Source organism: Marmota monax, unplaced genomic scaffold (assembly GCF_021218885.2).
Source record: "Marmota monax isolate L192 unplaced genomic scaffold, Marmota_monax_Labrador192_F-V1.1 WCK01_AAM20220418_F8-fsc00035, whole genome shotgun sequence".
NCBI lineage: Eukaryota > Metazoa > Chordata > Mammalia > Rodentia > Sciuridae > Marmota > Marmota monax.
The window spans coordinates 5,732,571-5,756,612 of NW_026691961.1; the positions used below are offsets into that span (position 1 = coordinate 5,732,571).

Consider the following 24,042-nt stretch of genomic DNA (forward strand, 5'->3'; position numbering starts at 1 on the left):
TACAATTCAGTGGGTTTTAGTACATTCACAAGGTGTACAACCATCACTATCTAATTTCAGAACATTTCATCACATATAAAATAAATCCTGAACCCATGAGCAATCACTTCCTAATCTCCTCTTCCTTCAGTCTCTGGTGACCATGAATTCACTTTTTTCCTCTCTGGATTTGCCTGTTCCAGTCACTTCATATAAACAGTGTCAAAGAACAAGTGGTTTTTTTATGTGTAGCTCCTTTCACTCAGCATGTTTTCAAGATTTATCCATGTTGTCCCAAGTAGCAGTATTTCACTCCTTTACACGGTTGAGTAATAATTCATCATGTGGATTTACCACATTTGTTTATTCATCTTAGGATGAACTGTACATTGTTTCCATCCTTTAGTTTTTATGAATAATGTTGCTGTGAACATCAGTGTACAGGTTTTTGGATGAACGTATGCGTTCAATTCTCTTGGAACTACACAGAAAAGTGGTATTCCTGGGTCACACGGTAATTTTATGTTTAACTATTTGAAGAAATACCCAAATGCCTGTAATGGTCACATCATTTTATATTCCCAAGAGCAAGTTAATAGGGTTGTGATTTTCCCACATTAAAAAAAAAATCAGAGCTATCCTAGTGGATATGAAATGTGTGATTTGGACTGGCAGTTGCCTAATGACTAAAAGTGTTAAACATCTTTTTATGTACTTATTGGACATTTGAGTATCTTCTTTGCAGAAATATTCATTTTTAAATATTTGTGTTTTATTGTTGATTAGACAGTTCTTGCTATTTAAATATATGGAATAAATATAAATATATATAATGAATAAATCTTACAGATTGTCAAATATCTTCAACTCCAGGTTGACTTTTCACTTTCTTCATAATGACTTTGACACATAAGTTTTTATTGCTGATTAAGAGTGATTCATCTTTTTTTTTTCTTTTGGTTGTACTTGTGTTCTTGATATGATATTTAAGAAACAAGCACCAAATCTACATTCATAAACTTTTGTGCCTAAACTTTCTTTAAAGAGTTATAGTTTCAGTTTTCACATTTAGGTCTTTGATACATTTGTAGTTACTTTTTGTATATGATACGAGGTAAGGATACAACTTCATTATTTTGCTTCAAGATACCCAGTTGTCTCAGCAAAGATTTGTTGAAAAGATCACCCTTTTCCCTTTGAATGGTCTTGGTACTTTTGTTTTAATTTAATTTACCATAATTATTTGGGTCCATTTCTGCACTCTCAATTCTATTCCATTAACTGATATGCCTATCCATATGCCAGCACCACAATGTCTTGCATACTGAGGCTTCCTCATAATCCCTAATTTCTTTGAAATTAGAAAATGTGAGTCTTCCAACTCTGTTCCCCACCCCTCCAAGATTTTTTGATTAACTGGGTCCTTTAAATTTCCATATGAACTTCAGCTTGCCCATTTTGTCAAAACAGAAATTAGGGTTTTGATGGGTATTGTGTTGAATTTGTACATTAACTTGGGAATATTGATATCTTGATAATAGTAAGTCTGGCAACCCATAAACATGGGATGCCTTTCCATTTATTTACATCATCTTAAATTTCTTTCAACAGTGTTTTATAATGTTCAGTGTATAGGTCTTACACTTTCTTGGTAAATTTAGTCTTATTTATTTAGGATTCTGTTGTAAATGAAATTGCTATGTTAAATTTTTATTTTTTATTTGCTAGTACACAGAAATACAACTCATTTTGTATTTTAATCTTGTATCCTGCAACCCTGCTGAACTACTTCATTAGTTTGAACAGATTTTTTTTCCTAGATTCTTCAAGGATTTCCTATATATAAGATAATGTTATCTGCAAATAGATAAGTTTTAATTCTTCCTTTCCAATCCGGAAAATTTTTATTTCATTTTCTGCCTAATCACTCTGGCTAGACACACTGTATGATGCTGAACAGGTCAGTAGTTATATCTCCACATTCATTCCTGATTTTGGTAATCTGAGTCTTTTTCTTAGCCAATCCAGCTAATGGTGTCTGCCCACTTTTATTTTTTTGATCTATTCAAACTACCAACTTTTGGTTTCACCAATTTATTCTATTATTTTCTGCTTTAATTTTTATTACTTCCTCCACTCCGCTTGCCTTGGGTTTAGTTTGCTCTTCTTATTTTTAAGGTCAGAGGTTAGAGGTTATAGATTTGAGATCACTGTATAAAGTTCTAAACTTTCCACAAAGTGATATGTTATATTTGAATGTTATTCATATTGTTTCTTATATGGTATTCATAAATTTTTAAAATTTGATTATTATTATGTTTAAATTAGTTAAGCCAAATGTTTTTGAACAATCTCCCCTATGCTGGAGTACAAGGAGACCAAAATCACTTCAGATATTAGAACCATTGTCTCCTCTGGATACCTAACCTTCTTCTGAGAATACCTAACATGAAAATTCCTTATCCCTCTAGAGGTAGTCCTTTGCCTCTCAGAGAGTTCCACCAGAAGGTTACTTCCATTACTGAAAGGAAACTACTGTTGTGGCAGATTATTTTTCAATGAAGAACATGACACTATCTCTCATCCCACATATTGTTCCTACAGTGTGACTAGGACTTTCTTCTCATCAAAAGATGAAGTGCAAGCTTGCTTTGCTTGAATCTGAACTAGTCTATTCTGCAGGAAAGGGACACTACACATGTCTCTTAGGACGAGGTCATTATAGTTCTGCTTGGTTCTCTTTAGAACACTCATCTTTGGAGATGTTGAGGTGCCATACAAGAATCTGACTTTCTTGAGGCTGCCCCACCATGAGGAAGCCAAAATTAGCCCATGGAGGGACCATGTGGGGAGGTCTTAAGATGACATGAAGAGACAGAGACAGATGCCCGGCCAGCCCCCACTTTCTTCAGCTTCCCTTTTCCTTTGCTGTCTAGTTCCAATCACTGTTTAAATGTAACTACATCAGAAACCAAGCCAGAACTAACTAGATAAGCCCTTCTCAAATCCCACAAAAAACACAGAAGATAATAATTGTTAGTTTCAGTCACTAAATTTCGAGGGGATTTGTTATATAACAATAGCAAATGGAATATTCTTGCTATATAACTTGAAGCCTTGGGATCATAAAGAAAAACTCCAATTAAATTCTTTCATAATGAAAGTACTCAAACAGAGATAGTTAATTCTCAATCTTCTGCGAGTTTATTTTAAAACATGCTTTTACTTTTTACCATTCTGGTTATGCCAACCTGAATTAGTCAAAAAACAGTTTATCTAAGTTTTCTTACTTATGAGATCTAAAACTAAATCCAGTATTCTAACTGGGGTATAAGGGAACAGTTGAGAAATGCAGAAAAACTGTCTCACCCACTAGTGAGGTTTTTATTCATTTGATTTGAATTTATGTTAAATTTGAACAAAATCCTTTTCTGCAAAAAGAACTGGTATAGAAGGTATTAATTCAGAGCTGAGGTTCTGGAGTTAGCCGGATAAGGAGGCAAAAGTCAGCATTAATGATCTTGAGTAAGATGTATAACCTCAATAAGGCTTAATCCCTCATATATAAGTTGGGAACATAATACCCAAACTCAAGGGATTACTGTAAAAACTATCTCTAAGCTTAGTAAGTCGCTGCTATTATAGTGGTTTCTCTAATCAAATGCTCCTCATCCTCTTCCTATTGCACTCATTTTTGTTTGTTTTAATGTAACAAACATTTGTTTGTTTGGGCCTCACATTTGTCACGATTAAATTAGATCTTGTTATGTACAGTCCTCGCTCCATTTGCTTCTGATCTTTTAGTAAGAGATGGAGGGGGAAAATCCCATTAAACAAAAAGAACAAACAGATAAAATACTTAGAAACTAATGTAACTAAGAATGCATAAAATCTTTTTGATTGAAAATAAAGTCAAACATTACATTGTAATATTCTGAAGAAGTCAAAAGAAAAAGGGGCAGGGTAAGGTGCCAGGTTGAATCCCAGGGCTGGGGATGAGGTGTGTGTCTTAGTCCTTGATACCTGAACAGAACTAGGGAAATCCTTGCAATAAACTAATAAAAAAATCTTTCTTAAAGATTTTTTGCTAATTTGTTGCTAATCCATCACTTCACAGTATTCCAACTTCACAAGTTACAAGCAGCATGACTGTGGGCAAGTTAGTTAACCTCCCTATGCCTCTTTGTAAAATGGGTATAAATAAAATTTCCCTTGCAAATTAAAGGAGAAAACATACATTAAGTGCTTGAAGAATGCCGGGTGCTGAGAAAGCATTTAGTAAGCACTTGCTGGCTTCATTTAGTCAGGCTCTTCCTTGACTGATGTGCTTACCTCACTGTCACAGTGTGTTGCCCTGTTTTGCGAGAGATCCTGGCACGTTAGAGCTGTATAGGTGAGAGCTTACAGTTGGCCTGGATTCAAATTCAGCCCTGAAATTTTCCAGCTGGTGGGCAGCCACTTACACCATCAAAGCCACTGGATTTTTAGTTAAAAATGAGGGCAGCAAAGGTACTCACTTCATGGGACTGATGGGAGCACTGAGGAAACACGTGATGTACACAGCAGAAACTTGAACAACTCAGTAAATGTCGATAACGTGAACAATTGGTGTTATTATTATTGTGCCTACCACATTCTTGGTTTCCTGCATCTATTATATGCAATAACAAAAATAATAATGATATTTTATGATTTCCAGCTGCACAAACTTTATTTCTAGCTTGTCTTGACTTTCTAATTATACTTCAAACTTCCGAACAGAAAACTTTATTCCTACCAACTATTCTGACACATACACAAAAATATTCTGATGAATAATGATAATAGAATTTTTAAATTCCTGGTACAAGAATATAGGTTAGTTCTAAAAGTAATAGGGATTGAAATTAATATTTATACTTTGCACTATGTTTTCTAATATTTGGGATTTAACAGGCATTTGAATTTTGAGATATTTGGCTATATTACATGGCTATATGTATAATCTAGGAAATTTTTTTTTAACAAAGAAAGAAAAAAAGAAAAACAACTTATAAATTTTTCAGGAAAAGGTATTTTTCCTAAAGTTATCTCTTAAAACTAGGGACCCAAACTAATCTCAGTGGATTATAAAAGTTTCCCAAAGTTTATTTTTTAAGTTCAGTCAGAAAAACAATATTTCCATGTACCTTTTATTCCTTATTACATTGGTATCTCTGACTTTTGCTTAAAGTAGCCAGAGAAGCTCACGATCTTGAATTTAGTCCTTAAAAGCAATTATTAAGGGTTATAATTTCTGTGCTGAAAATGACTGAACTCATGAAAGGGCATGCAGTTCAGATTTTTGTACTTTGCAAAGCCTTCACTTTTCAAGCATTACTTTCATTATTTTCTATAAATACATCACTATCCTTAAGAAAAAATATTTTCAGATAAGATTAAAGATCTTTAATTATCACTGGGAAACCACCTTAGCATATTATCAACTTTCTAAAGGCAGACTTAATGCATGAAAACCTACTTGCCAAATAGGAAAAGCAACTATTAGAAAGAATTTCATTAATGAGTTATTCCAAAAATAAAAGGTCTGAATTTTTACAAGTGGCAACAGAATATTTTCAGAAAATTTCTGGAAGATATTGTTTAAAAAAAATAAAAGACAAAACTGAGATATTGACTAGAGAAATCTGCTTATCCTCACCCATCACTACTGCTTCCCTCAACGACTTCTTTCCCTGGCATGACCATTCTCTTTGCTAGGCTGGATTTACATGAACCCAGTAAGTCCCAAGTTTTCTATTCTGCAAATATTTTAATGAAATTGGCACAGGTGCATTAAAATATGTTGAAAAAATAATAATCTAGAACTTATACATCTTAATTTGAATTATATTATAATTGCTATATTATTATAGTATGATTGAATTACATAGTTATATTCCATATTGAATTCAAGCTTTTATAGATGTTCCACATCTGGGGGAATGGAACAGAATGGGTTAAGCCATTGGCTAGAATTCAAATTTCTTTCAAATCTAGGGGAGATCTGGAGACCCACATATTTACTCCCAGGAATCCTGACTGTGAAACAGAGATGGCCTTCTGGAAGGTCTGGGCAGCAGGTACTCCTGGTGCTGCCACTACATACAACCTTGCCATGATTGCATCTGGCCTGCCTCTCTGGAACAGACTGCAGAAGGCTAACATTTATGTTAATATAGCATTCCAGTCTCTCTCTTTTGTGCACAATGAACAAAAAGCAGTCAGAACCATGTTACTGCACTAGAAAAGGCTTCAAGCAGATTCTCATGGGGTCTTTATTTGAAGCTCTAAGGAAATTCCCATAGATTCCAAGTACAAATGAAAAAGCAGATTTCATAGTTCTGAACAATCCAACCCGACCCAAGCCATGGGTACTCAAAGAACACACAAGAAAAAAAAAAAAAAAAAAAAGTAACAGGAAGGGCAGTGGTTAAAAAATATTTTAACAGAGAAAAACTGAAAACAACCTATTTTTCATTAATAGGTTAAATAAATGTGGGTACATTTATTCCACTGAAATTGTGCTACAATTGACAAAAATGAGATGGATCTATAGGTACTGAAAAGGGAAAATGCCCATGATACATAATTAAGGAGAAAAACTTGTTCACTGAGTAGAATGTATAAATATAGCCACTGAGAGAACAAGAGAAAGAACAGGGCAGGAAGGGAGAGTGGAGGTAGGCAGGGAGAGTGTGTGTATAGCACGGTAAATGTCAAAGAAACAGGAAAGGGGAGAAAAATGGGAAGGCGGAGACAGATGTGGAAGTGTATGTACAACCTGGCTCTCTATCACAGGGTGTCCCATACAGTAGCTGCTTGTCACATGTGTCTATTCAAGTATAAAGTAATTAAATAAAATTAAAAATTCAGTTCCACAGTTGCACAATTCACTTCAAGTGCTCAAGGGCCATAAGTGATTAATGACTACCAGAGAGCATAGTCTAGAGCATTTCCTTCACTGCAGAACATTCTTTTGTGGAGTGCTATTCTGTATCTTTGGTATTGCACAAAATTTTTATCATGAGTGTACAGTGCTTTCATAGTCTGCAAAGATAATAAAGTTATTTCCAATTTGGAAAAAAAATGGTTTGGGGTTTTTCTTCTCATTCTGTATTTCTTTTAATACTTCTGCAAACACCACAGAAGCCCCAGAGGTTTCATAGGCCTTAATAAACTGTATACTAGCCAATTTTCTCTGAGTTTTTTGATTCTTACTAACTTGGTTCTACTCAAGAAGAGTTCAAATGCCATAAAATAAAGAATACAACAACATACATTTGAAGCATCGTGACATTGCTCTTGTTCTCTGAAATCTGGGAAAAGGTCGTGTTACTCATTCTTAGCAGGAGCAGGAGCAGGTGATAGAAACCTCTTGCAGTTTAGACAAACATTTTAAATTGAAGCTTTTCTTCAAAGAAATAATGGCATTTAAAAATAGCATTCATTTTTTTTTCCTGATTCAATTCAGTACAAAGTAGAGGGGGATAAACTAAGCCTAAAGCTTAAGGGGGGAAAAATCACATGAACTGAAAAAGAGAATGGCAAGGCTATGAACCACTTTTCAAGAGGGCATAACACCAAAGCAAGAAATGTTTATAATAACCAGTTCTAAGGCTTCTGATGTAACAGAAGTGAGGCATCTGGTGAGGTTTTAGGAGGGCAATCTTTTAAAAAAGAGCACAGATGAATTCTAAATAGGGAAGAGGGGTGGGGAAGGAAAGGGAGGGGGCAGGGGATTGCATTGCAAGGATGGTGGAATGTGATGGACATCATTATCCAAAGTTCATGTATGAAGACATGAATTGGTGTGAGTATACTTTATATACAAACAGAGGTATGAAAAATTGTTCTATGTGTGAATAAGAATTGTGATGCCAAAAAAAGTTAACTGAAATATCTCCAAGGGGGGAAAATACACGCAAGTTTATGGGGAAACACACAAATAATAACATCTTAAGACTCTTAGTCCCTTATGAAAATACCACTGACTGTTGCCAAAGATCACAGCCCCAGATACTACTGCTATATCCACTAGCACCCAGTAACCCACTGGGTCCCTCAGGCAGATCTAATCTGTGCCCTAGTCTTCAAAGCCCTCAAACAATATCAGGCCCACATACTCTCCTAGGGTAACCATTCACTGTTCTATCCCCAGACCCCAAGTTCCAATCATTACCATCTGCTTAAGGTTCTTACAGCGGGGCCTTGCACAATACATAAATATGTAAAGCCACAGAAATTAAGAGAACATAGAAGTGACCAAGAATATATCACAGCACAATGAATCCATGCATACTGAGCAATCCAAAAACATGACAAGGTGGAACTACAAATCAGTGAGGGCAAAGATGGACCATGCAATCAGCAACACTGGCTTGGCTTGTGCAACCAGTTTATTTGCATGGAAAGTTATTCCCTATCTCATATCCTTACACAAAAATAATTCCATGTGGATTAGACTTACACTAAAAAAAAAAAAAAAAAAAGAAAAGAAAACCAGAACTTTTAGAAGAAAACATGATAGGATCTCTTTGTGACCCTAAAATAATTAGAATTCAGAGGCATTAAATCTCATACAAAAAAACCCCACCATAAATGGAGACTAATTTGATTCAATTAAAATGTAAAATTCCTATACAGCAAAATATATAACAAAGTAGAAAGATAAGCCACCATGGAGAACATATCTGAAATATGGGAAACACATCTGAAATGCAAAATATCAACAAAAGATGAATCTAGAATACATAAGAATCTAAAACAAAAGAAAACAGACACATCACAGAAAAGGAAATTGAAACAGTTAAATAAACATAAGAAATGATGCTCAAATTCACTAGAAATCAAGGAAATGCATTATTTCAAATTACTGGCAAAAATTTCAAAGTTTGACAATACCAATACTTAGCTAGAATATGAAGCAATAGGAATTCTCAGACAGTGCTGTTAGGGGTTGAAACTTCAACAGCTACTGTGATCTGCTAATATCTAGTTAAGCTGAGGACAAGCAAACCTTACGCATCAGCAATTCCACATCTAGGTGCAAACCCTACAATAGCTAGAGGGGTAACCTCAGTGGTAGAACATTTGTCTAGGATATACAAGGCCCCAAGTTCCATCCTCAGCACTGCAAAAACAAGTAAACAAATAAACCCTGGAGAAGGTATCAAACATATTCACAAGAAGGTGTACTACAATATTCCCAGCCATACTGTCCAATCACAAAGCAAGGAACCAAAACTTCCATTGACAGAATGAATAAATTGTGGTATAATCCTGGGACACCATATGGCAAAAATTAAAGTGTATATATCTACAGAGATATATTTCACATATAATGAGAGAGAAAAAAACAAGTCATAGGAAGACATACACAGTATAATGCTGTGCAAACTTCAAGATACATAACCTAAATACACTGCTTACAGCAGCAGATACATGTAATGTAGGTACAAGGCCATGCACTGGGGACAATGAGCAGCCACTTCAGGACAATGGCTCTTCTGCAGAAAGAAGATGGGGACATGGCAGCTGGAGGGGTCCACAGGGGATACCATCTACCTATGCATGTGTACTAAATATGTTATGTTTTTATCATCTTTATCTTTTAATGTCAAACAAAGGTAGTGAAATGTCATGATTTGACTAAACTGGGCAGAGATTATGGCATTCTCTAAATTTTTCTGATTTCATGAAATATTTCAAAGTATGATGTAATTTGTATTTTAAAGAAAGAAAAAGAGAAGGAAGAGGCCACGTTTTTACCAAAATGTCTCCTGATATTAAGCCTATTAATAGCTTTTTTTTCTCTCTATATCTATTTCTGTATTTTCTAATTTTTTTCAAAAAGTCATTCCAGATGCTTCTAGTCTATATTATTCTTACATCTTCACACCCAAACCCATCACTGCACTTGCTTGCCTCTCTGATACAGAACATGGCATTGCCATCAGCACAGTCTTTTCTGCAGGAATATGGGCTCTTAGAGGAACTAACACAAGCATCCTCACTTTTATGTAAATTATGCAAAAATGCCCACCATGGGCCAGTTATTGTGCCAGCTGCTAGAAAAACATATGAACAAAACTGACATTGTCCCTTCTTCCACACAGCTTAATCTTAAAGAAACATTACATAAATATAAAAAAGAACTATAAAAGTGAAATTGTGAGGAATTCTATTTAACATTGTATATACAGTGCATTAACAAATGTTTCCTGGTTGATTCTAAGGCAGACTCTGAGCAGCTCGGGAGGATCTGTGGCCTATGACTCTAGGGCAGGGAAGAATTCCTTGTGGTGATGGCCAAACAGGTAAAAATAGGAGCCCATGGTGTGTGGTACTTCAATTCCCTGAAAACCACTCGCCATATAGTGAGACAGCAGAGACAGCATCTCCACCCATCTATCCCCTTCCTTGCCTGATTCCCACATCCCCACCTTATTCATTAATCTAGTGCAATTAATTTTAGGAGACCTACATGTGCTAAGGTACAGATATGAAGACACACACAAGCATATTCCTGCCTCAAAGAGTTTTCCTTTTAGAATAATAGATCTCAACTGGAGATGGTTGGGCCTCCAGGACATTACTGACAATGCCTGAAGACAATTTTGCCTGTCATAAATAGGGAAGGGGTTGCCAGCATCTACTGAGTAAAGACCAGAGATGCAGCAAACATATTATAATGGTGCTTACTATGACAGCCCTCTACAACAAATATTTATTAGGGTCAAAATGTCAATAGTGTCAAGGTGGAGAAACCTGGTGTAGGTTATTTAGAACCATCTCTAGAAATCGACCTCATAAAGCAAGGCAAATGTAGAGAGCAACAGTAAGTGGCTCAGCAGGCCAAGTGTCAAGACACCAAAGAGTATTAAATACTCCACAGTGAGATGAGCCTGTTTAAAAAATAAAATCACTGCTGAGATTAAAATGTCTGATCTGAAGAATCAGCAATATAATTACCTCACAAAGCAACAACAGTAATAAGATGTTGCCCAAATACAAAGGTAAGGTACCTAATCTAGAAGTAGGGAGGGGTAGAAACATTTCCTTAGAAGTGACATCTAATTTGAGACAATAAAGATGAATGAATTAGTAAAGTGATGTGAAGGCAGAGGCAGGAGTAAAGGACTATTCCAGACAGAAGATGAAATGAGCAGGCAAGTAGAACTATGATACACAAGAAATGTGTTTTAATGAAGGCCAAGTAGGGAGTGGCTACTGAAGGGCTTGAGAGGTAAACTGGATGGGCCCAGATCATAATGAGAATTGCATGACAGATTAAGAAATAAGAAGCATGTACTTATCTTCAGGGCAATAAGAGGCTACTGAAAGGATGTGTACAGAGACAAGATATGAACAAAATTTGAGTTAGAACAATCACCATGGAGAATGGATTGCTAAAGAACAGGAGGCAAAGAGATTGAGGGAGGTGGTGGTGCCCATGATCCAGGTAACCGAGTGCTGACATGAGCTAATGGTGGCACTTAGGAGAGACAGGAGCCTTCAGAGGATCCTGAGACAGTAGTCATCACACCAAAGTGTGTACTTAACCTGCATATCAACTCCAAAGCTCCCAAACTCCAAAACCTCAAAAGTTTCTCCTTAATTAATCTGTGGCCCAACCTGGCAGCAAAATAATAACCTGAACTGACCTGAGGTTATTTATAGTATTTATTCTATTTCAAGTTTGACTATGGGAAATTGCCCCAGACCACACCATGTTGGGTAGCATATTATCTCTTTAAAATTCAAAAAGGTCTGTATTCTAAGCATGCAGTTGGGCTTCAGGTTTAAGAAAAGGGATAATGGTTCTCTACAACATGAAAAATAAACTTTTGTTAGATTAATTAAATTGGGAAAAATGAGTTACTGATTATTTGTTCAAAATGTTTATATCCATCATTACCCTTACTTAACAATAGTATGAAACTTTCAGATACCACATATAAGCACATCACATGATTAACTTCTTTATGGAACTTTGCCTTAAAATCTTAGAAATTTGACAGTGTGATCCTAGCAGACTTAACAGTATTAGCATTGGAGAAAGAACTAAAACAAACAAAAAACAAAACAAAACCAAAAAACCTATTTCACAGAATTTACTTTATAATTCTTCCTCTTTGGGCTGCCACACAGAAGACAGATTAGGTAAATTAGCAAAAAGTACCAGATCTTCCTCTCAGAGTAATTCCAAGTAAAGCCAGCTGGGAGGCTGGAAGAGAGTTTGAGGTCACCCTCCCAATCACTATTAGTAGCATAGCCTCGAACACAGCGACTTGACTCTTTCTCAGTAGAGGAGACCTGATCCTTTCTGTACTTGTGTCAAGTACTGCAAACACTTGTATCAAGTGGTGCTGCAAATAACAGTGGTCACCAGCCATGACTGTATGGTAAGGAGGAAGAACCTAGGACTTTCACTCATTCATTCAAAAAGTTTCTGTGAAGGGCTTTCCATGTGCCAGGCATTATTTATTCTAGGTGTTGAAAATACAGAGATAAACAAGATAAAAAAATATTCCCTTGGGGGGGTTATAGATTTTGAAGGTCACAGGATATGAAGCACATAATCACAATAGGGTGTAATGAATTATGATGGAAACCATAAGGATGACAGTCCACAGTAGAGGGACCCAACGTAGAAGGACCAAGAGGAAAATACATAAAACCTCCCTAAGAAGACGACACTTACACTGAGATCTAAAGTATAATTAGAATTTATTAGTCCATGTGGACTAGAAAGAAAAGAAGAAACGGAAAAAACCAAAATAGCGAAAATAATGGCTGAAAGCTGAGGAAAACTCAGTGAGGCTCTCACCCTGCACAAAAGTCAACTCAAAATACATCCAAGACCTAGAAATTAGACCAAAAACACTGGAACTCCTAGAAGAAAACATAGGGTCAACACTCCAGCATATAGACACAGGCAACGATTTCCTCAACAGGACTCTTAAAGCTCAGGGAAAAATACCCCAAATTAATAAACGGGATGGCATCAAATTAAAAAGCTTCTGCACAGGAAACAACTAAGAATGTAAAGAGAGAATTTACAGAATGAGAAAATAGCTTTGCTAGCTCTCCTGACAGAGCATTAATATCTAGTATATATAAAACTCAAAAAACAACACCATCAGGGGCTGGGATTGTAGCTCAGCGGTAGAGCGCTCGCCTAGCACCGGGGAGGCCCTGGGTTCAATCCTCAGCACCACATAAAAATAAGTAAATAAAATAAAGGCATTGTGTCCAACTACAACTAAAAAATACTTAAAAAAAAAAAATCTCTATCTCTCTCTCTCACTCACACACACATACACACACATAACCCCAGTTATGGGCAACTATAACTTTTATATATAAAAATATAAACTTTTGGGGGGGGTACCAAGCTGCTCTGTCACTGAGCTACATTCTTAGCCCTTTTTATTTTATTTTGAGATAGGGTTTTGCTAAATTGCTGAGGCTGGCCTCAAACTTGCAATCCTCCTGCTTCAGCCTCCTGATTTGCTAGAATTACAGGCATGCATAGGTAATGACATGCTCAATAGGACTCCTAAAGCTCAGGAAACAATACTACACCTGGCAAACAAGACACTTTTAAGAATAAATGCAAATGGCCAACATGAAAAAATGTTCAACAGCTTTAGCAATTAGGAAAATGCAAATCAAAACTACACTGAAATTTCATCTCTCTAGTTAGGATGACAGTCATCAAGAATGCAAACAATAAAAAATGTTGGAGAGGATGTTGGATAAAGGAACACTTTTACACTGTTGTAAATTACTACCACCACTATGGAAATCAGTATGAAGGTTCCTCAAAAGTCAGCAATAAAACTACCATATGACCCAGATATTCTGCTTCTTGGTGTTTATCTTGAAGAATTAAAGTCAGCATACTACAGCGATACATACTAGTAATATACTCATGTATACATGTATACAGAAGCACAATTCACAACAGCCAAAATATAAAACCAACCTAGGTGTTCATCAACAGATGGATAAAGAAAATGTGGTCAATGAGGTATATGTACGCAATTAGGTTTTTTTAAAAAATTTTTTAAATTTATTTTTTAATTGTAGTTGGACACAACACCTTTATTTCACTTGTTTACTTTTGTGTGGTGCTGAGGATCGAATCCAGGGTCTCGCACATGCAAGGCGAGCGTTCTGCCGCTGAGCCACAACCCCAGCCCCACAAAACTAAGTTTTATTAAGCCAAACAAAGAATAAAATTGTGCCATTTGCAGCAAAATAGATGAAATTTGAGAGCAAAATAAGCCAAACTCAGAAGGCCAAGGGTCATATGTTTTTTCTCATATGTAGAAATTAAAGAAGGAAAATAAAGGTTTTCTTCATGAAAACTCAAGAGACCAGTAGAGTAGGAAAGAGACCAGGGGCAGGGAAGAGGGGAAGAAAAGGGGAAATATTGAGGAATGATTTTTATTTACATAAAAATAAGTAAATAAAATAAAGGCATTGTGTCCAACTACAACTAAAAAATACTTAAAAAAAAAAACACCCTCTCTCTCTCTCACACACACACATACACACAAATTATATTGTTATATCATGTGCACATACAAATATATAACAAATCCCACTATTATAATCAAATTATATTGTTATATCATGTGCACATACCAAATTATATTGTTATATCATGTGCACATACAAATATATAACAACAAATCCCACTATTATAATCACAATAATGAGATTTGTTGATATATATATTGTTATACAAAAATATTCAGGGGGAGCCAGCCCAAATATGGTGGAGTGCAGCCTCAAGAGCAGGCAGGAAAACAGTTATGGTCCAGAAGAAATCCTATTTAAAAGTGGACTATTCTTTCTGATGTTCTGGAAGGCACTTCAGACCTAAAAATAGAATAAATATAGGAAATGAATTTTAAATGCTTTGTTTAGGCTTTGTTTACTTGGGCTGGGGTAAAATAATCCCTCCATGTAATAAAGCATACCTAAAATGAACTTCCAATGGTCAAAATGAATGCTGTATATTGAAACATGTAGAACACTTACAATGAGTGTGAATAATAATGAGGCTTTGAGCAGTTTTCTGCCAATTTTGTTAAGTACTATGGTCTGACAGGGCACTTTAAAATAACAAGTTTACCAGAAGCATAATTTGAGATATTCAGATATTCAGATGTCAATTGGGAAGACTTTGGCAACATGAAAATTTCCAACCACAAACAAATCAGTATAAGTCATACTCTGTATTTTGAACCTGTGACAGTTTAAAAAGCAAATGCTAGTACTCTACCCTAAAGATCCAAAGGAACTAGCAAATCTTACTATTTTTATTGAGACTCTTGATATCCCATGCAAGAGCAACAGACTTGTAAAAACTAGTGTCAACAGATTTTAGTTTCATATATGTAAGATTTCTGATTTTGAGAAAAATCAAGAGGCCTAATAGGCCAAACGAGCTCACACTGAACTCAGCATACTTGGGAGAATTGGGGGTGGTGGGGGAGTTTGATGTGAGGGGAGGGCAACACCTCACAACTGCTACTTCGGTTCTTGGTGAACATGCTTTTCTTAAAAACCATCCCCTCCCCTGATTTTTGTCAGAGTCATCTATGTACCACTCAGACCCCTCCTAAATTGTTCAGTGGCTTTGGCTCGAGTGGTAGTTTTTCTCTGTAATCTCCTGCCATTATGCTATTGAAGTGGGAATTCCTTCTAATTATCCAACGCCTCAGTAACTCAACTTCCTCAACAACAGGAACATTCCCATTCTCTGCACTTCAACCTCCCACAATAACAGTCATATCCTATGCCCCGCCAGGATCCTGAATTCTGAAATTTCTAATGTGAATACATACATCCTTGCCGCCTGTGTTTGTTTGCTGATCTGTTCACCCCTTCCTCCATTCACTATCTGGGTCATTCATTCATTCTATATTCAACTAATATACATACCCACTGTTTGCCAAATTCTAGGTACAGGGAAATGTACTATTAAAAAATAAAGATCATAACTCAGAAACTTCTCCCTCATGCAATACACCAATAATAAATAAAATGTATACTGTCAAATAATGACAAGTTCTGTAGAGAAAATTAAGGCAGGAAAGGTGGCTGTGAATGCTTGACAAATGAGTGCCATTTCAGACAGTGTGCTCAAAGAAGCACTGACACTTCTATCTAAAGAGGCACTTGAGTAAAGACGTGAGTGAGGTGAGGGAGCAAGCTTGACAGATACCTGGAAAAACAGAATTCCAGGCAGAGGCAACAGCAACGGCAATGGCCCCATGGCAGGAACACTCGTGGTGCACACCAACAGGCCGAGTGCACAGAGCAGAAGCAGTGAAGGAGACGAGAGGCTAGATCCTAGAGGCCTCTGAGCTGAGACAGGAACAAAGATACTGGACTTCTACTGCCAAGTGACCACTCTGGCTATAAGTTAGGAACAGACTGTGGTGGCAGAATAGAAGCAGAAGACCTGGCAGGTGCCTGGCAGCCCTTCTGAGTGGTGCCGATCTTCCTTTCACATCCCTCACCCTGCTGGGCTTAGACGTGGAACAGGCATCAACCAGTTTATCCTTGTTTCCCAAACATTCTCTCTCTTCCTAGCATCCCTCAGCTCTGACTCTGCCATCATCAGATAACAGCCTTCTCCTCCTCCCCCGTGGCTGGTCTCCAGCCACCCTTCCCCCTCCCCCAGCTACTCCACCCCACATTCAGCCCCTAAACAAGAGCACTCTTCACCACCCTAATTTCACATACCTGCCCTCTGACCAACTCCCCTTCTCTCAAATTTTGAATCCAACAACTAACCGTACTGGGGTCCCCATGCCACTGATCCTATGCTGCTTTCTCCCCCGATATTCTCTTTCTACTCCATGATTGATCATTTAATCTCCACTGCTTCTTTGCACCTGCTTGGCAGAACCTCACTGCTGACAGAACTGCGCTCCACTCCTATCCCGAACAGGTAAACACTGATGGGGAAGAAGACACAAATTAATGGAGCAATGCCCTTGAGGAGGACAGCAGGCTATAGCTGTACAGGAGGAGTGCCTTAGAAGGGAGCCCAGATAGCTGAGTACACAGGCACACATCTGGATAGGTGGGGGGTGTGGGGCAGCAGCAGCTTACAGATGTTCTCTTCTGGGAGCTTCTATGTTTAAAGTGTATAGAAGCAGAGTCATCAAGTGGGCATGAGGATAAAAATGCTAGAAAACTGAGAGGAAGAAGAAAAAGTGAAGAATGAATGGAGATGGAACCTCTCTGAGGCCTCAGCACCTCCCTCCTCTAAGTTAAATAGCCTGCTCCACTCTCACTTGCCTCATTATTCAGTCTAGACCCTGGCAGGGGGTGGCAGTGCAATACAATGCCCGACTTTCCCTGTCCATATCCCTGAAGATAAGCACTGCTGAACAAATCCAGAAAACTTAAAATGAGTCAATCACAAATCCATGTCAATTAACTTTAACTGAGTTCCTGATGCATCTCAGTAAACCCTTTATTCACTTCTGGTTGATCCTACCCCAATGCCCATCCCGGGCACCACACATCACCATCTGAGTGCATGAACTTGGTTTCTATTTTATTGACGACAAAAACCACTTGATGTGAGTGAGCTTCTTAAAACTTCCTTTCTCTATGACTCAAATCCCATATGGTTAACATTTACCTGTCCTTCCCTCCCGGCTTCCAAACGTTCTTCTCTTCTAAGGTAACCCTCTCCCCCTACCACTCCCACCATCAATCTGCAGAGTTTTATTCCATTATCCTACCCTCCTGCATCTTGACTTCTTTACTTTATAGGCTTTGAGGAGGAAAAAGGTGTTTTAGGTGAAAGAAGAAACAAGTTACAGAAAAAGAAAAAAAAAAAAAACATGGAATGTAAACAGTGATGAGACTGATCTTGTTTTACTGCAGTGTGTGTGGAAGGTGACTGAATGTGAAGTTAAATGAACAAGGTGGCATAAGATTGCAGAGGACCTTAAAAACCCCGGGAAGCAGGTGACCATGTCCATGCCAGAAAGTGTTCAAGAGAGGTGACACTCAGCATGAGCGGGGCAGGGCTGAAAAGGTATAAAAGAGGAGGACTGGAGGGAAGGGACTGGAGGGCTTCACATTGGGAATGGGTGGATGAGGCCTGGGGGCAGGGGCAAGGGACAAAGTAATCATCCTGACAAATATGAGAGTCTGATCAGACCAGACGTGGGACAAAAGAAAAAAAGACAAGACATTTCTAAGAGAAAAACAACAGAATCTGGTGACTGGCAGCATACTGTGGATGAGTTTTAAATTCCATAACTCCTACAAGGTGAAGCACTATGCCCCACGGGCCAAGTTCTTAGAATCACAGTGCTTTTGAGGTAGGGGAAGTACTGGGAGTCTGAGACCACAGGCTTCACAAATGAAGAGGCAAAGACCAAAGTAGTGATTTGTTCCACATCACAAAACTAGCTGCTGACAGTTGGGATGAGAAGCTGTCTCCTGACTACTCTCTGCACCCCTTCCACTACTCTCTGCACCCCTTCCACCACTCTCTGCTTCTTTTCTGCAACCCATTCCCACTTCCCTATTGCCCACCCAGGTCTCTGGGTGCCATTCTTCCACTGACAAATATGACCCTGTGGGATCAGCCACCTGGTTTGGCCTCTGCACATATCCGGATCAGGAGAGTTAGCTCTTGGCCATTAGGGCTTCAAAACTGCTGGCCTGGCTCTACCCCAAGACCTTCCAGAAGATGAGCCAGCCTTGCCCTTTAATGTGGATCCTGCTCAGTCTATAAAATATGCAAAAATGCTTCTTTGGGAAAATATTGACAATTTTATGCTTTCAAAAACAAATTTTCAAAGTACCAGTCCCTGCAGTGATGACAATACTGCAATTAAAATGTCCCTAATTCAGGTATGAAATCTGACCCTTTCGTTTATATTTTCTTCTTATCTATTTCCTCATACTATTCATTTTGAAGATTAAATTTTTTTTACTGCATCCTTTGAGCATTTCAAAAACTTAAACTGAGGACATCTGTCTGCTCAGCAGCCTCAAGATATTCTCTTTGTGACTAAGTGGCAGGTGTTGTTCAGTTTATTTTCATGCATGTAAACTAAGCCCTTGAACTTGAGGACGAGGAAAGCATTTGGCTTAAAGTTTAGAAAGGAAGGAACTACACAACAGTTTCCTTTAGAACAAGCTGCTTTTCCAGCTTCCTGTATGAAAAATATTGTATGTTTATAGAGATTGCTAAGAAACAACAAAGAAATGATATGTAAGCCTTTAAACAATTAAGCTTCAAATTCTTTAAATAGCAAACAATTTCTTCTAATTTTGATATTTATATCAAACCAGGAATAGAAAAATAGTCTAATAAAACAGAAAAGTGGGACAAAGCTTAAAATGAATTATACAGTTTTCAGATTACTATAGAGGGGTTCCTATTTTCTTGCAGAAAAATGGGAGTCATTAACACTTTGGGCTTTAAAAGTCCCAAATACCAAACTACTGCATGGGGAAAGATTTTCTTTGTTGATATAGTTGCTTTTATTGTCATCATGAAACTGTTTTGATTAAAACATAAACACACATACATATATCAAATTCATAATTATAAACAACTTTTCCGACTCCTATAACATTCATTTGTTTCTGAAAAATTCTCTTTCAAAATGAAATAAAATGCATACAGAGTCTTGAATCTAAGTGGAAAGAGAAGTGACCTCCTCAGGGTTCAAGGTTTAAATGTCCTCTCCCACACTCCTACACAGTGACCAAGTTCCCCACAGTCTGCTTCCACACCTCTCTCAGCTAGCAAGAACCCACTCAGAAAGATGACCATGTTGTCCACTGGCTCTCCCTGCATAATTCAGTTACCACTATGCTCTTAGAAATTTTCTATCAAGGGTTGTTAAACTTAGACTTATAATAAAATTCAACCTTGAGTTCTGAAGTATTGTTTCTGGTGCTACAAGTTCCATTTTATTCAAATATACAAGTTTCATATATGGTGGTGAACATCATGCCTTATGTCATTCAGGAAAGAGCAATTTAAACATGCAAATTTATAAATAATCCAAAGTCTCCAGGATGTTTTTAGCCCAGCCCATTCTTACTCCTTTAGAGTACCTAGCATCAAGACCAGCAGTGGTTTCAAAGTCAGAGCTGTGAGAAGTCTAAAAGACTGAGGCCAGGTAGAAAGCAGCTCAACTTACTGTAAGCTCCAGCTCTGGGACAACCACAGTCCTCCACCATGGTGTCAGGCCACAGAACTAAAGAGGTCCCTGGAGGAGAGGCAATGGCAGGAACAGAGGCAGTGCTGGCCAAATCTAGTAGGAGCTCAGAGTCTCCTATCCTTCCCTGGCACCAGATAGTTAAGAAAATAACAAAGCTGTGTTAGACCAAAGGTGGGCATGTCTCCTGGCATTCTCGACAACACTGTCCGCAGTGTACCTTGGACTCAGTCCCTATCTGCAGCCTCCTCTCCAGCAACTCACCCCCTGTGTACAAAATTTACCTTCCCTCTGCCTACAGAATTCCAAGCCCACTGAAGTGGAAGAGCTCATCTTTTCACCTGTGTCTCTTCCTAGTTCCAGCACAGCAGCTGGCAGGAGGCAGTCATTCAGTATTGGTTCTCGAACTCTGTTGGAGACAAACATGAAGTCTATCTTCCAGTAAGTTCCCACCTCCTACCCCAACTGTGCTCTCATTCCTTATGTCTGATCAAAAACTACTGTAAGGGGGCTGGGGATGTGGCTCAAGCGGTAGCCCGCTCGCCTGGCATGTGTGCGGCCCGGGTTCGATCCTCAGCACCACATACAAACAAAGATGTTGTGTCCGCCAAAAACTAATAAATAAATGAATATTTAAAACAAAACAAAACTACTGTCAGAAGGGCTGGGGATATGGCTCAAGCGGTAGCGCGCTCGCCTGGCATGCGTGCGGCCTGGGTTCGATCCTCAGCACCACATACAAACAAAAGATGTTGTGTCTGCCGAGAACTAAAAAATAAATATTAAAAATAAATTCATTCATTCATTCTCTCTCTCTCTCTCTCTCCTTAAAAAAAAAATAAAAAACTTAAAAAAAAAAAACTACTGTCAGAAAAGGATGCATCAAATCCTTTTATTCTAAATGGAAAATGTAAGATATGTGGTTGACTCTGTAAAATGAGGGAATTTCAATGACCTAGATGAGAAGTTCTAGCAGCAGCCCCAGAACTACACCACAGGCACTACTGCTTCCCACTATGGCTGGCAGGTCCACCATGCAGAAAAGCTTTCTGCCTTTTTCCCCAGAGTCTAAGTGCCATCTGTGTTTGATTCTCTGGTAACCTAGGCCTATACCTCCCTGAAAATAATCAATGAGCCACATAAGCAATTATACTACTTAAATTAATATGCTGAACAGTTGAATTCACAGCCCTCTAATATAGTTTGACATACAATTTTACTTTCTTTTGTGTTTGTCCTTTTTCATTCTCAGCTCAGAGGGAAGCTGCACAAGGACCAGGGCCATATGTACTTCTCCATTCTGAGTCCTAGTGCAATGTTAAGCATACCATAGGTATTCAACAGGATTTGTAATATAGCAAGCACGGGAAATGTTTTTAAAACACAGTACCCTCAAATCACACAGACAAATACATCCTCACTCTCAGAAAATTAAAATTACCAGAAAGCTAGAATGAACAATGATAGCATAAACATAAAACTTTGAGCCATGCCCTTTACAAATGGTATCTAACTTAATCTGCAAAGCAAGCAGAGGTAAAACCACTCACAGTTACAAGTCAGGTGCAGCAGCTGGCAGGCTGACTTTAGAATTTACGTTCAACCATTTCAGGAATTAAAAAATTTAAGATTCCCCCAAATACTTCCTAGCAGTATGGCTAAGAAAAAGTACAATGATTTAAAAGGACTGATTAAAATTAACTCTTCACCTCAGCTCATACCCAGGCACCTTCCTCTGTGGAAACATCTTCTTCATCCCACCTCCCTGCCTGTCTGGCAATTACTACCCACCTTTCAAGTCACCCGACATATTCCCTGACACTCTCTACAACATCCCCCTGCAGATGGCACACACAGCCATTTGGCCAGTCTTGCTGAGTCCCTCTGTTTGCTAGGTACTCCCCTAGGAGAACCTATGCTCCTTGAGGCTCAGAACCTTGCCTTTGCACCTTGTGCCAGGGCTCTACACAGTAGCTACTGCATAGCGAACGCACAGGAAGCATCTGTCTTTGAAGCAGTAGGAGATTAAGATTATCAGCTTGGCCTGGGTGGTGGGGCACGCCTATGATCCTAGCAACTCTAGAAGCTGAAGCAGGAGGATCACAAGTTCAAGGCCAGCCTCAGCAACTTGTGAGATTCTCAGCACTTAGTAAGACCCTGCCTCAAAAAATAAAAAGGGTTCTCAGTTTGTAATATATATCTTTCACAGATTAGCATCAACATCTACACTATAACTTTCAATGATTTAAATTTGTTTCCATAGCAACTGGGCAAAATGTCCCTTATAATAATGGGGAAGGCAAGCTCTACCTTAAGGTTCAACCCACTGAAATCCTTCACAATCATTTGCTTTTGTTCTTACTGTGAAGAGACAGAATGACAGCATTTAACTTTCTACCTCTCTAAGACACTTTATTAGTAACAAAAAAAACCCCTATATTTTCAAATATAATTAAACTAGAATTTTCGCTAAATGAAAAAGGACAGTATCTCATTACTTCACAAATCAAAAATATCCATGAGAAAAGTGAACCACGGCTATATTTTAGATCCTACAAGACCCATGAAGTCAAAAGATACAAATTGTGATACTTTATTTTTAAAGTAAACATCATTTCTTTTTGACAAGTAACCTTTTGTAAAATATGTCATCGGCTATTCTATAAGAAAAAGATCTAAGGAGAGACTTCTCTGGGTTAATTTGAAACAAATTTAGGCAAGGTGGGGTGGTGGTATGAGACGAGACAACTTCCCAAGACCTCAACCAACTCGGTAACTTTTTAAAATTTCTATTTTTCTTTCCATATTTTTATTAGTACATTAGTTGTACATAATGATGGAATTTGTTGTTACATATTTGCTTGTGTACACAATGTAACAATATAATTTGGTGAATATCACAGTTTAGTAATTTTAACAAAGGAAAACTGGGTTCAATTTTTCATTATTAGATCACTTACTTTATGAGTGCTTACTGGCTTACATCATTAAATTTCACTGGGTGTAAGTTCACTTAAAAAAAAAACAAAAAACAAAAAACAAATAGATTGCCTCTTTCCTTCCATCCATCCCTTCTACCCCTAAGGGCACTGATGGCATCTTAAGGCCCCAAGTTCTTAGAATAAAGGAGATGTTATAGTTTGGATGTGAGGTGTTTCCCAAAAGCGCATATGTAAGAAGACGCAAGAAGGTTTAGAGGAGAAATGACTGGGTTATGAAAGCCTAAATCCAATCAGTGAATTAATCCCCTGATGGGAATTAACTGAGTGGCAACTGAAAGTGGGTAAGGTGTGGATGGAGGAGCTGGGTTATTTGGGGCGTGCCTTTTGGGTCTATATTTTGCATCTGGTGAGTGAAGTCTCTCTCTACTTTCTGATTATCATGTGATAATATGAAAATTATTTAGTTAATTATTAAATTAGCAAGTCATCTCTGCTTCCCTCCGCCACACTCTTCCGCTATGATGTTCAGCCTCACCTTGAGCCCCAAAGAATGGAGCCAGCTGCCTATGGACTGAGACCTCTGAAACAAGGAGCCCCTAAATAAACTATTCCTCCTCTAAAATTGTTCTGGTCAGATCTTTTAGTCACAACAGTGGAAAAGCTTCTGATTATTTATGACAAATGGGATGCCCTTTTGGTTTACAAGGTAAAAGCATAACAATTTGGATAATTAGGGTTAAATAATGAGACAGACAATGCATTTTAAAGCCGAGAGTCAGCTAGATGAATAGAGGAAGGGATCTTCACTGTTATCCTGCCCATTTACAAATTCTGAAAACATCAATCTACTTCAGGAGCTTCCCTTATCAAGT

At 37.9% G+C, this 24,042-nt stretch overlaps 1 protein-coding gene across 3 annotated transcripts in view; it reads right to left on the bottom strand.

Annotated features, from left to right (window-relative positions):
- Mrtfb (myocardin related transcription factor B) overlaps positions 1-24,042 on the bottom strand; it is a 176,668-nt gene that overhangs the window by 126,073 nt on the left and 26,553 nt on the right. The gene's annotated exons all lie outside the window — the stretch shown is intronic.